A 14984-nucleotide genomic window follows, 5' to 3' on the forward strand; every position below is an offset into this window, starting at 1 on the left:
CCCAGCCAAAGGAAATTGTTCCAATTCCAATCCACTGGACCTCTAGTGTACATGTAAGGAATTGCAGTCCTTAAACTTTTTGGTGAATTCCAGTTCAGAAGGCATGAACTTAATACCTTTGGCTCAATGTTAAGCCTAAATTCATTCAGCTCTAAATTTTTTAGTTTTAAAATGGACCAATAATAATCAAATTACAGAATGATTTTTTTTTTTACATGCAATAATAATGGCACACAGTGATTCCCTGTCCTAGTGTGAACTTTACCCATGTATTGAGTCTCTGGATGCTGAGATGATGGACAATGGTACAGCCTGTGTGCTGTCAGCCCCCACAGAAGACTTTCATTCCAAGAACACTTTGAAAGCAGAGATCCTGAGGTCAACTGGAAATATGTGCAAGTATAATACAAGATGGCTTCCTGGAAAGCTCCAAAAGTGTTTCAGACCGGGGGAGACTGAGGCTGGGAGCTAGCGGTGGGCTGATTGTGGTTGCTGCTGTAGGGAAGGATGTGGATGCTACAGACCCAAGAAGATAATCTGTTGGTTGTCTTCACAGTTCTAGGGTGGTGAGTATCATTGGCACAGTAGTAAATGACAACATCCTCTTTTTCTATGAAATTTATGGCAGGGATTGAAGTAAAAATTTGAGAATCATTTCACCTCAACTTTGCTCTATCCACCTACATGAATTTGAGTTGGAATTTTATTAACATTTCAAAAATCGGGTCCTCCAAAGCCTGATTGTGTTTTGCCCCTACCAGTGAATGACTACCTTTTCAAAAATCGTTCTGGATTTCTTGCAATATATGTCAATATTTTTTTGTACTTAATTTTTTTTCTTTACCTTTGTGAAATGTGTATGTGGAAATGTTCCCTCTTTGATGGAACTGTAAATAAAAGAAGAGCATTTCCAATGAACTTCCTGTTGAAATATTTTATTTATTTGAGAGAGAGACACAGACAGAGAGAGAGTACGAGAAGGGGCAAAAGGGAGAAGCATATTCCCTGCTGATTAGGGAACCCAACTATAGGGCTCAATTCTAGGACCCTGGGATCATGACCTGAGACGAAGGATGACACTTAACCATCTAAGCCACCCAGGCTCCCCAAACTTCTAATAATTATAAGAAACATTACAGAATTTCTTTGCCTTCTCATCCAGATGGAAATGGTCCAGGAGTATGACTCAGGAGTCCAGAAGAAGAAGAAAGTGAGTACTTTCTTCTTGGCAGATGATACCCCATCTGCCAGGCTGTGTCCTACAGAAGCAGGCAGGATAGTGGGTGCCTGGTGGCTGGATGCCTCCTGCCTGAAATGGGGAGGATGAAAAAAGTGGTTGATAAGGTCGATTGCTGGCCCTTTAGTGCTCACTGCAGACTTGTAGCGAATGGGGGCACTGTGTTTTGTAGGCTTCTTGCTGCTGTGCTCATCTCAAAATAAGACTGGTGGTATCTGGAGAACTGTTGACATAAATGTGAAGGACTCTGAAAGAATCTTGGTTTCTGTGGAAATGAGAATTGTTTCTACTTGCGAGGAGCTATTTAATGAAAATACTTTCTCAATATAATATTTTAAAATATTGCATGTTTAATAAATACTAACTTTCAGAAGAGGAAATATTTAGGGCACCTGGCTGGCTGAGTTGGTAAGTGTCTGACTCTTGATTTTGACTCAGATCTCAGAGTCTTAAGATTGAGCTACACATTGGGCTTGTGCTGAGTGTGGAGCTTGCTTAAGATTCTCTCTCCCTCTGCGTCTCCCCACTCTCTAAAAAGTGAGCTAATACTTAGGGAGTATTTTTTATTCTTGAAGTTTCATTCTAGATGTCCTTAACCTTGTCCATCCTCATAACAATAACATCATATGGATGCTTGTAAGTTTTCATTCCATGGAACAGGACAGCGAAGGTCAGAGGAGTGAAAATTGAATCAAGGAAATTCACTAAGCTGCTAGGTAGGACATGTGTTTAAATATCATCCTTGATGAAACAGAAAAAAAGACAAAGATGAAGATAAAAAATTCCCTTGAGCATCTCACCAGGAGCAAAAACTCTCTCCATTATGGTCTCTGGACTTCTCGATTTCTTCTTTGAAGATACATGGACATAAATGTTGTTTTGTGGGCTACAAATTCCTTGATGAGTCACAGGTGCAATATACACAGTGTTTTGCAGTCTTCTTCTTTCAGTTCACGTCATATTCTGAGCAACTCACCACGTCACTGAAGCATTTCTTCATGTCACTTAGGAGCTGCCTGAATCTCTGCAAATTTCTTAATCTCTTTCTGCCTCAAAAATCCTAATCTGAAAAAAGATGTGATAGCAATCCTATCACAGAACTTAGTGTACATTAAATAACTAAGAGCCTTTCAGCCTAATAACTGCTAGTCCGGGTTCTGAAATACAGTAAACTTTTGATAATAATTACATATATTTTCTACTACAATCATTCCTCAAATTCAATATCCTCATACTGTCAACCACTATTATGTACACCAAATTTTCATGTGAAAAATCTTTGGTGACCCCTTTGGAGTACTAACCTTGAAAATCAGTCACATATTATTAGTACTTTATGTTTATGCATTTATTTTTCCATATTCCTGTTTTCCTCCATGTTTTCTTCAGCAAAGCTTTTTAGCTTGCCTTTTATGATTTCCATATGGTTTTCTCTAAATGTATGCATGTCTTAAAGCTTGAAACAGCTCTGCCTAAAACTTGTGTGTGGCTCTGTCACATACCATGTGGAGTTGATGTGAACTCTGGCTTGAGTCCTGCCTGTGGAGAAAAGAGAGGAAGAAGCCAGGATGGCTGAGTTTTCCTCCTGAGGCAGCTGTTCTATTTTCCCTCCTTTCTGATAAATACCATTTCTGAAGTGATCCATACTGGGTAGTTGAATGTTGTGGAGGTGGAGGATGGTAGACTATAAGATCAATGGCCTACAACTAAGAAGACTGACTCTTTCTATGTAGGAAGTTTCATCCTGGAATGAAAAGTACTAGGAGACAGAAGGAAGGCACCCACAGTCACTCTGGAGAGAGGTCCCCTGGTCCACCATGGCTGCTAAGCATTTCCTTACAGTCCCTGTGTCTGTATTTGTGTTTATGGCTGTGTGTATCTATCTGTGTGTGTGCATGGATGAGTGTTTAAGTGCATTTGCATTGCTTTCTGTCCTGTGTGTTTGTGCATATGTGTGTCTCAGTGCATGTGTTGTATTAAGAGGTAGTAATTGTGTGAATATGTCTAATTGGGGGAGCCCACACTTTCTACTTGACTATAGCTTAAGGAAGGCTGAGAAACAGTATCTGACTTTTTTCCTTCCTATACTATGAACAAACTCTTTCTTTCACTCAGATTCATAAGGTGTGGTATTTCCTGGACATAGACAAGGGTTTCAGATGCTAGGAGCCTAGAAGGGAGATAAATGGTCATTTCAGAAACATTCATGGAAAAATGTGTTTCTCAAATTGAATTATTTCAAACATGGAAGTAAATGAAGGTAGAAGTTATCTTTTATTTATCTTTTTAAATACTTTCAAAAATAGAGTTTTTATTTTCTTTATTTTTCGTAACTTTAATAGCTTTCAATATTGAAGGCATTTTATACATAATAGGTGAACACATTGGCTCCATTATCTTATTTAATCTTCACAAAGCCTACTAAGTGGGTGATTTTATTTTTGGTCCCATATTTCATATGAAAAATGGAGGCTTTGGTCACACCAGTAATTTTATCAAAGGTCTGACATGAGTAAGTGGCAGAGCAATAATTTGTACCAGAGGATCTATATCTCGAACCCACAATCTTAAATAAGATATTTTATTTCTGGACACCTGGGTGGCTCAGTGGGTTAAGGCCTCTGTCTTTGGCTCAGGTCATGATCCCAGAGTCCTGGGATCAAGCTCTGCACTGGGTGTGTGTGTCTGTGTGTCTGCTCAGCAGGGAGCCTGCTTCCTCCTCTCTCTCTGCCTGCCTCTCTGCATACTTGTGATCTCCATCTGTCAAATAAATAAATAAATAAATAAAATCTTTTAAAATAAGGATGTTTTATTTCTTCCATATGTACTTTTAATATATAATATATCATATACCACTATGTAATAAAAATATGCATGTATATGTACATAAGTATGTATGTATTTTCAGAGGGGTCTATATATTTCTCTTAATGTACCAAAATGCGTGCTTAGGATTCATTACAGGAAATACTCTCAATGTGCTTCCTCACAAATTCTTCCTGGGATTCACTGATTCACAGATTGATTCAGCAAGTGTGTATGGAGGCTGCACTAGAGACAAGGCTTGCACAGACCCTGGGAAGGTCACAGACACAGAGAAAAAGGTCCTTTTGGGAGCACTTGTATTCCAGAAGCACTGGTCTTCATCTTCCTTCATTTGGCACCACACCTGGATCTCATTGTCATGTCTATGACCTCAGTCCTGTGCCCTCTCTCCATTTCAAGCCTCTTCTCATGCCCCTGAACCATAGATATCCCCTGGAAATCTCAGGAAAAGAACTGATATGTCCTGACTCTAAGGCAGAAGCTCTCCACAGCAGGCAATCAGGTCAATGGGAAGTTGTAGCAGGAAGCCTGGCATCCTGAAGGTGCAGCTGGTGACTGTTTCTTTTCCCCTTGATTCTAGGACTGGGGTACCTGTCAGGGAGTACAGGGTGGGGGCTGAGGCCGAGACTGTGGCTAGGTTGTCCTGTGGAAATGATGAGAGTCCAGAACTGAAGAGAGGTTCCTGGGGCTGACTATCGGGCTCCTGGAATACTTTATACATTTGCACGTGGCTTCATCTACTGTGTTCTCTGAAGTGTAAAAAGGAATTTCAGTAGAGGGGACAGGATGTCTCAGTGCTGCCTATTTCTTGTTCTCATCATATGACCTCTAAGCATGTGTTGTAAGTGACCAAATACATCTGATACATCAGATACCCAAAGGCTGATTCTTTTTTTTTTTTTTTTTTTTTGGTACCAATATATCACTTTTTTTTGGTAGGTACAGCATTGAGTAATTATCCTTTTTTCTACTGTGGATATAGGTATAGATATTTCCGGTTGTATCATATTGGCTACTAATTGGAAAGAGAGAGAGTGAGACAGAGATATAGACACAGATATGGAGATATAGACAGATATGGAGACAGACACTGACAGATACGCAGAAACAGGTATGTCTAGCATAGATAGAAATATTGCAAACGGGAGTGTAGGAAGACTTTTCTAAATTAATTGTCCCAATTATTTCATGGTAAGGAGTAGAGACAGATGTGAAATTTAAAAGAAGTACTGATGTTTATTCTGAGTCCTCCTCTAGGCTGAATGTTTAGTTCTTGGATTTCTCATCTCTCAATCTCAAAGCAGTTACTGGGAGGGAGCATCTTCTCCACAGAAGACAACTGGAGATGCTCCAGCTGATCTACTCTGACTCCACAGTCCGGGACCCATGGGGTCTATCAAACACTGACTTTTGTTGTTTCTGTTTTACTGTATTGCTCATGATGGTCAGTTTTTCTCAAGGCTTTAAATTGTAAAATTTGGTTTCTAGATTCAAACAATAGTATTTTCATTGGTTCTTTGACAATACTTTTTTGTAAATTAGTTTATTTTTTTAGAGTCAGAAAGCTTCACAGATAACCAGTCCTGAACCCACCTCCACATGGCATTCACACCATGCCATGGGATGTAGAGTTACCACACTGCAGCTTCTGTTCTTGTTGAAGCATCAATTCTTTCTGCCATGAAATATGAACATTTGTAGGATTCTCATGGTTATCATGAGATTTCCTCCAGAGACTGAACATCAAGCATATTATCTGGCAGCTAAATGGATAGAATTCCATTTTGTTCATTGCCAGCACCTTCAGAATGAGCTTTTCACAACTACTGAAAATCTCTGAACAGCTTACTTCTCTCTGAGATAATCATACCATTTCACAAAATAGTCTATAACTAGGAATGCAAGTCAATGGGAAATTATTTCAAACCAGACACTTAGGACAGGGTTAGTGACATCTATGGGGGGTACACTGTTATCCATCAGAGTCCCTTTTCTCTTTCCTCTGATACTGAGGCATTACACAGCTAAATGTGTATAAACTGCTTAATACAATGCCTACCTAGTACATAAGGAGTCTTCATAAAAAAAATAGCTATTATTAACATCTTATCTGGAACATTATGTTTCTTAAGTTTCGTAAAGAGCTTGACTCTTTTTCTTTGAGTGAACAAAGGAAAGAATCAAAGAAATCTATTGACCTATGGATTATAAATACTGATTCTATCACTACCAGAATAAAACTAGATTTTTGGTAACTGTTTGGTAACTTCAATATAAAAGTTAAAAAAAAAAAAGGGGGAAGAAATCACAGTAGATAGGAATGATCAGTTTGTGATCAAACATTTAAATTTTAATTCATACATGACAGAAATGTAGATGAAGGAAGGACAGAAAAGATACATCAATTATAACCAATGTGAGAAGCTGGATTTTCGTTGATATGACATAAGTGGCAGGCATTTTTCTACTTTCTTTTTGTAAGAGTTAGGATTGGTTCACTAGTGTACACTTGTTTATTGTATTAAAGAACATCAAGAACACTGAATTGAATTCATCATAATACTGGTCCATAAAGCCCTGTAATCATTTATTGACACAGAGATAGAGATCTCTTTATTTTTTGCTACTTAGGTGGTGATGACTTACGTAATAATTCCACAAATACCTCAGGATCCCTCATTTAACTGAACAACAAAAGCATTAAAAATAATCTATACGTTCCTCTCTATTAAGCTGGTCAACTAGAAAAGCACAACGTTTAACGATAATTTCTCAGTACTTGTCCATTTCCTGTTTTCTTACTGAGGGAACAGGGCATATCCTGCTCTGTTAAAGATGGGACCTTGGTGGCTTTGTGGAAGGTTAAATGAAAAGAACTAGATAAAATCTCCCAACTCTGCAATTTGTTTTACTTATTTGGGGACAAATATAACCCAGTTATTTGACTACTACTTGATTATTATTCTTTTGCTCATCCACGTGGACAGTGGTCCCCTCCATACCTTGCCCTGGGAATTACAAGGTGGACCTTCAGGGACTGCGCAGATGGTTTTATGGTTTTCCTTATACTCTGGTTGCTATTTGGAAGCAGCCAGTGGGAGCATCAGCAAGAGACTGGGAAGTGGAAGACAGTGAGGTCTGAAAGTGAGGCCTCCCTGAAGGGGCCTGCATTGTCACAGGGACCAACATATAGTGCCAACTCCTGCCATACCCAGAGGTTCATGCTCAGGAATAAGAGGTGCATGTGGGAGAAGTCATTCCCTTTGATACCACTTAACCCACTGGAGGGATTTGTTTCTTTTTCCCAGGGCCCACTGGCTTGTAAATCTAGTGTCCAAGAAGAAATGCTTTTGTCAGGTGACCTGGGGATTGTTTTTTGAGCTTCAGTTTCCATTGGCCAACTTTCCATTTGAAAACAGAACAAAGATTCTCATGACTGTTTCCACAAAGGTTAAGGATCTTGGGGCACAGATCAATGGGGGTGGGGTGGGGGTGGAACATTAATCCTGAGGAGGAAACGGGAAATTTCACAGTATCCATCTTTTGTGGCCATCAACATCCATACTGTTAATTTGCCTAGGGGATAAATGATGCCCCCACAGCAGGAGACACACAGGGTCATACTTGAAAGCATATCTTCTTCTCCGTCTCCAGATGAACACATGAGGTTGCTTTTCTAGCAACCTTCTATGAAAGCCTTTTAGGCAATAAAACTGGAAAACAATTTTGTTGGAAAAAACTATGGTTGTGTACAATTCTGCTTTAGAGGGTCTCATTCTCTCATCTGCAAGTAGACAAAAGAGATGTTTAAAAAAAAAAATCCCGAGGAAATGAAAATACAGTGTTAATAGAAAGACTCAGTATTGGTGTCACTGTCTATACCTGGTATCTGTTCTGGAGAGAGGAAAAGAAACACTCAGGCCATGAAGATACACTGAGCTCTCTGGGCATGAACCTTGTCTCTAACTTGGCACATGCAGTCAGTAGGAATCAGCAAAGAAAAAAGAGTTTGTTTTGTAAATGAAGCAAAGTTTGAAGGAGAAGGGCTGAAAAAGAATGCTGAAGACAGAGGCTATTCCACACATTTCTAACCATCAGATGTCACATGGTATGCCTAAGTGCTCAATAACATGCAAGAATTTTAATATTAAATAGCATGTGAATTCTGTTTAACAGTAAATTTTAAAATAAAAATCAAAAGCCATACAGGCTTTTCTGAATCTATAAGGGTATGAGTGGTATGGTAAAAACTCTCTTGTTCCCAATGTGTAGAAGTGGCATCTCCAGGTTGTGCTCTTTCCTCTACCCAAAACTGTGTTCCTGAACCCATTCTGGGGAGTGGAACATAAAGAACATCCAACACAAAACAGTCAACATAGATCTCCACGTGTGCCCAGAAATTTTCAGAATTGTGATTCTTAGAAAATGACTCTGATGTAACAGACATGAATTTTCCCACAGTACTAATGTGTGTGATCAGTTGGTAATGGATAATAAAACAATGGAAACTACGATTTTATGGGGCACCTGGGTGCCTCAGTGTGTTTAAAGCCTCTGCCTTTAGCTCAGGTCATGAGCCCAGGGTCCTGGGATCAGGCCCCGAATCGGGCTCTCAGCTCGGCAGGGAGCCTGCTTCCCTTCCTCTCTGCCTGCCTCTCTGCCTCCTTGTGATTTCTGTCAAATATTAACTAAATAGATAAATAATCTAAAAAGAAGAGAAACTATGATTTTATGAGATGTTCTTAGACATTATTCAGCATTAATTTCATCATTTAATGCTGCTTCTATTAGTCAAAATCATTGTGTCTCACCCACCTCAAAAATGAAACAAATGAGGGACGCCTGGGTGGCTCAGTTGGTTAAGCAGCTGCCTTCAGCTCGGGTCATGATCCCAGTGTGCTGGGATCGAGTTCCACATCGGGCTCCTTGCTCAGCGGGGAGCCTGCTTGTTCTTCTACCTCTGCCTGCCTGTGCTCCCTTTCTCACTCTCCCTCTCTCTGACAAATAAATAAATAAAATCTTTTTTTAAAAAAAGAAATAAATGAGTTGAGCCCAAATCATCAGGATATTTCAAGCATCCGTCTATGCAAAATCCTCCACCCATGAGGTAATGTGAGCCCCTCTCTGATAGTCAAAATGTCAGTCTCAGTTCAGCAGACATCAATGGAGTCAACACCGTACTTGGTCCTGTACATTCTAATAAGATGCTTTCAGTGTTGTTAGAATCAGCCATTTAAACAACCATTTAATTAGCAACCATTTACTTAGGATAGGAGGTTTTGTTGGTCTCTGGATGGTTTGGCTTTACTGTGTGTGGCCTAAGTGTCCTTGGTGAAGCTTCACTTATCCACAAGGACAAGGGCAGCTAGAGGAAATGACTCCAAATATGACTCGTTTTTCCCTCCACGTGGGGTGGTTTGCTCCCCACACAGGGCCACTCTCTTTCTAGGTTGTAACTCAAAGACACTATGGACCCATGTTGAAACTGAGATTTACATTGACCTGGGATGACTTCTCTGACAGTGTCTTCATATGTAGCTAATTTCTCTCTAACAAAACTCTAATACTCAGGTCTCAGAGTCACTCCCGTGTGGAGTCAGGCACTGAGAGGAAAGGGTTCAGGGGTATTAGGATATGGGAAGAAAAATGAAGGACTATCCCCAAAACAGAGCAAAAGTAAGTTTCTGACTCTCCCCCTCCTCCACCTCCTGCACATGGTGGAGGTCTTCATCTTGACCCAGGCTTCATTAGAGGAAAGGGGTGTCGGCGTTTTTCACAATCAGGCATGTGTTAAATATAAATCTCCTAGTGCAAAAATTCCGGGAGACATAGGAGGAGGTAATGAATCTGAGGGACTAATTATCTACAAATGTTTTGGGCTTTCCTTTCAGCAATCATGTTTACCAGTGCTATTAAGTTGTATATAAACTGTGAATCTTCAATTGAAAAGGCATTTATTTCAGCTTTGACTTCCTCAGAGAGCTTTTTCTTTTCCCCCACATTTAGCAGTAGTGTTTTCCTGTTTGGGACTGGAGGATCAGTAATATAGTTTTACTTTTCTTTTTTTCCCTTCAAGAAGTTGACAAATTTATAAGAATTTAGTAAACATAGTGATATCTTATTGGTATAATTTTAATTTATTACAGAGGATCAACCCATTACTGTGGTAGTTAAACTACCTCCCTGTACAGATGACAAAAAAGAAGTCCAAGGAATATAGCCCCTAAATCCCATATGGAGTAACATAAAAGGAGAATTGGAAGTGAGGGCCCCAGGTCTCATTCAGGGCTGTTGCATCAACCTGCCTGAGGATCATGTTCCCCCCACATCAGTTGAGCACCAGGTATGCCAGTGCATGAGGATGTTGAGAAGTTAGTCCTACGAACTGTTTGCTGTGCTTTGCTCATGGAGTCTTTACTGCAAAGTAATAAGCAGTGGGCAGGACAGCAGTTTGAAACCTGGAGTCAAGAGTCAACGTGCTATTTCAGTTTTCAATTGTTTTATGGTAAATCACTCTCTGACATGATTTGCACAATATTTTATTCCCACATTCTTCTTTGGAAATGGCCAGAATTGTCAATCGCCAGCCTGTCACAACTCCATTCAGTAGAAATAAAGATAAGTCACAATATGAGACTCATTTTCTAACGTTGCATTTAAAAAAGTTAAAGAAACAAATAAAATTCAGGATTATTTTATTTACTGTGAGATATCAAAACAGGATTTCCCCATTTCTAAATTGAGGGTAGTAGCATTCATCTCAAGGACAACTTCTTTACTTCAACATGTAATTAATATAAAAATTATTAAGAAGGTATTCCATGTTATTTTTTTTTATACTCTCCAGAACATGGCTTGTATGTTACACAAGCAGCCCATCTCAGGTTGAACTAGCTATGTTTCATGTGCTCAGGGGTCACATGTGGTTACTGGCTAGTGGCCACTGCATTGAGCAGCACAGATTCTGCTCCAAATGCTTCAGAAACACTGCACTGGACGACCTTCAGAGCAGTCCCTCCAGAAGGGACAGCTCCCTGGGTTTGAGCCCGCCTACTCACCAGGGGCTCCTTAGCATCCAGGGTTCTGTGCAGTGCACCAATGGAGAGGGAAGGGGGCATTAGCGAGAGTCAGGGTGCTGAGAGCTGACCCCAGGACAACCCCAGAGACCCAGAATCAATGGAATGTGCCAGGTCTTCAGTGCCCTGGAAGACAGAGACCTTTTTGCTCAGGGTTCTGATCAGAGCACAGGACTGTGGTGCTCCCAGGCAGCGCAGTAGTACACGCCCTCATCGTTTTTCTCCACTTTCAGCAGTGACAGAGTGCAGCTGTAGCTATCCTTGCCCTTCTCGGCATTGACTTTGTTCGCATTCAGGACAAAATCCCGTTGCACAAGGGAGCTGGACATGTCTAGGTGGAGGAGCCTCTTCGGTGCCGTACCCTCCTGTTGGTGGTACCAGTGGATGTAACTGACCCAGGTGTCCACTTTGCAATCCAGAGGACGTGAACTGCCCACTCGTGCCACCAATAAAGCAGTCTGACTCAGCTTGAGCCCTGCTCCACCGCCTGCCAGGAGAGAGGGAAACAGCTGTGAGATAGTGATGGCCAGGAACCTCAGGGTACCTACCCCGTGTCCTCTGCACCGGGGAACAAGTCAGGACTTACCGGGAAACAGGAGAGCACACAGGATGGCAAGGGGACCCAGCATGGTTCTGTCTCCCATCTGATGGAAAGAAACCCTGGGTGACCTCCTGGCTGCACCTGCTGGGAAGAGACTGCCTGGGTGTGTTGAAGAAGGCAGTGAAGACCTGAGCCTCTGTTTCCCAGAGGCACCTGCAGTTACTAGTGAGAAAGAGGCTGGGAGGAGAGAGGGAGGGGCCAGAGGGCTGGGGCAGATCTGACCACAAGGCAGGAGGGAACATCAATGGTTAGGCTGCTCAGAATCACTGAGGACTATTGGAGCAAGGAGGGTACCAGTGGTATAACAGCAATCCTTGATTGGACCTGAGCTCCGCACTAACTGGTTTCTGCTCATTGCTTGACCGAATCCTGAAAGTCACCCTTGAGATGAATGCTACTACCCTCAATTTAGAAATGGGGAAATCTGCGTGACATTTTAAGTAACTCTTCTGAGGCTGCATTTTATGGAACACCTTCCGAGGTGGGGATGTGAGCCGGGTCTGACTGGAGACAAATCTCAAGCCTCAATGGCCACTCAGTACTCAACAGAGCAATGGGTGTGCAGGCTGCTCCGGAGGCAGGGATAAGCACAGTGCAGAGATCCCTGCTGAAAAAACAACAGGTCCCCTGAGCTAGCCCTGGACCATTTCTCCCAGAGGTCTCCTCAGAAGACTAAAGTGACCTAACGTGACATGACAGCTCTGTAGTCTTCGGGTAGCTAGTCTTCTCCTTTTCTTCATTTGTCAAAAGGAACTTATTAGGTTGTGTGCAGAGTGAGCAGGGAATGTGAGCAAAGCTTGTTGCCTGTCCCAAATGCATAGAAAAAGCTCAAGAAATGTTGGGGATTGGTGTTCCATCTTAAAACTGGATTGGTTGCAATAGATGATTTCTGGGGTCCTCATAGTGTAGAATTTCAGGAAATATAATAGTCCTATAAAACCAGGTGTGTGTGTGTGTGTGTGTGTGTGTGTGTGTGTGTGTGTGTGTGTTCAATGCAGGAAGAAACCTGCATTGAGCCAGGGGGCAGAGGAGACCAGGGGGCAGGACAGGTCAGATCCAGTGTGAGATCCTTAGAAATGGTAAAGGCGGGGCCTCAGGAGGGTCAGCTGAGAAAGGCATCAGGCATCTGAAATGACGTTTTCAGAGGTAAAGGTAGTAAAGTAAGTACAGGTTTCCTTGCCAGTTATCTAAAGTAGAGGAGGACCTCCTGGGTCCAGTTATGGTAATTAGTTATGCTAATGAGAACCTGTTGGCCTGGAAGGAGAAGGCAGGAAGGGGAATTGGCTGGGGCAAGGAGGTGTGGGTCCTTCACACCCACTACTAGACCCAGCTTCTGAGCTGCTCCTCTTGGTAAACACCGAGAGGCACACATGCTGAGCTCTAACCAAGATTCAAGGCTCAAGTGTCCCAAAATGCAGGCTCTGAGGTTGTGCTGATCTGGTGAGGTGTTGACTAGAATATTCTGCTAAAAGAATAATCCAGGTCCATCATTCAGACACTCAGCAGGTGTCTAGGGCAGCCCTGCTCAATGTTAAGTAGGAAAGAGAGTGAAAATGGTGGTGACAATGGGGACTGACATCTGCACAGCATAACAACAGTGGAAAGAGTTTGCATATGGAAGATGAGCAGTGTGGGGGTTGAGAAAGCCCATGGATTCTTCTCTTCCTGCTATCTCTCTTTTCTAGATTTTCACCAATAAGGAAATCTTCCTTTGGGGGAGAAAATCCATAACCTTCTATTCTTTCATGAAAATAAATTTTATGTCACATTGTCAACATCCAGAACTCTGTTTCTCTCAACTACTGTTCCCATTTGTCCACAAACACTGCTGACATTAAGGGCTCAACACCTGTTGGCTATGAGCAGTCTTCGTTCCTGCCAAACCTCCAGCCAAATGCTCTCCTGGGTGAGACAAATGACAAAAGTGAAACAATTCAGCCTGGAGGGTGCAGTGCCCTTTCTTCAAAGGAGAACAGTCCATGGGTTGGGGAGCTCAGAGTCTCACAAGCAGGGGAGCACTCAGCCCCAGGGATTTGGGGCAAGAAGGAGTTTTATAGAGACTTCAAAACAGTAAAGGGGAAACAGGGAGGAATAGCAGGTCAGTCAGGGGATAAGGAGAGAGTGTTTGGCTTAGGTTGATTGGCCGGGGTTGCATACCTGACCTTACTTAGAACAGGGGAATCATTGCAGATTCCTGGTGTTCGGTGCCTGCTTAGTTGGGACATACTGTGTTTTTGGTCAAGGACAACATTTACAGGGACAGGGAAGTTACCTAAGTTTCGGTTTGCTGACTCGGCACCGCAGGCAGGAATGGATTAATCCTGGGACTGGAAACGCATTTCACCAGGTGACAGTTGTGTTCTTTTACTTCTCTTCTTGCTGTGGTACATCTGTGCTCTTGTGTAAGTGGTCCTGAAAGGTCATATTGTTAAAGATGGGCATATTTAAAAAAAAATAATAAGGGAAACTTTTGAGGAAGACACAAAGGGTAGCCAAGACTTTACCCCCCACTCATGTAGAGAGTGGAGGGTCCTGAGCAAGACCCTGTGTTCTCCAGGAAGAGGAAAATCAGGTGGCCCTTGAGGGAGCAACACTTCCTGCCCAGGTCATCCCACTGCTGCCATGAATGAAACTGCTCTGATGCCCCCAGAGATGAGAGACAGGGGCTCAGAGCAGGTGCGGACTCAGGCAGACCCTGTGCAAAGAGCCAGGTGCTGAAGCTTGGACATTTCATTGAATCTCTGAGAGGCAGGTGTGCTTTCCCTGACCAGGGACAGCTCCCTTTTGCCCCAGGGAGAATGTGAGACCTAATCCAGTTTGACTTCTTCTCTAGGTCACAGGGAGTAAGTTGGATGTACAAGCGATGTCAACTTTTAGTGAGCATGAAAACCTTAAAAACACAAACCAGGAAAGCCATTGAAATGTTGTCTGCAGGGAACAGCAGGTTCAGACTGACTCCACGTGCATGGAAGCCTTACAGACCTGCTGACCTGGGGAATGTCCAGCCATGGGGCTCAGCCTGAGAGGCCGGTTCCCTCCACAGCCCACGATGTCATCTGATCAATGATGCACAAGGGGGGACGTCCTTCTCAGTTCAGAGCTGCCAAATTCGACACTTGGGAGAGTCTGAATGATACCTCATAACCCTGGGAGGATTTATTGCACTGACAAGGATAGAATGACAGCTCCAGTCCACGCCCTGCCACCGGGCGGATGTATGTCCTTAGTAAAATCCGTGTAAATG

The 14984-nt window shown here is 42.4% G+C and overlaps 1 gene segment (V, D, J or C); it reads right to left on the reverse strand.

Moving 5' to 3' along the window:
• The window catches only part of LOC309844789 (T-cell receptor gamma chain C region 5/10-13-like), a 47228-nt gene extending 35078 nt beyond the window's left edge, over positions 1-12150 (reverse strand). Inside the window, exons 1-2 of the C gene segment in view lie at positions 11726-12150; positions 11315-11626 (exon numbers count right to left, since the gene is read on the reverse strand).
• Between the last annotated feature and the right edge of the window lie 2834 nt (positions 12151-14984).

This window comes from Mustela nivalis (assembly GCF_964662115.1).
Source record: "Mustela nivalis genome assembly, chromosome: 12".
Classification (NCBI taxonomy): Eukaryota; Metazoa; Chordata; class Mammalia; order Carnivora; family Mustelidae; genus Mustela; species Mustela nivalis.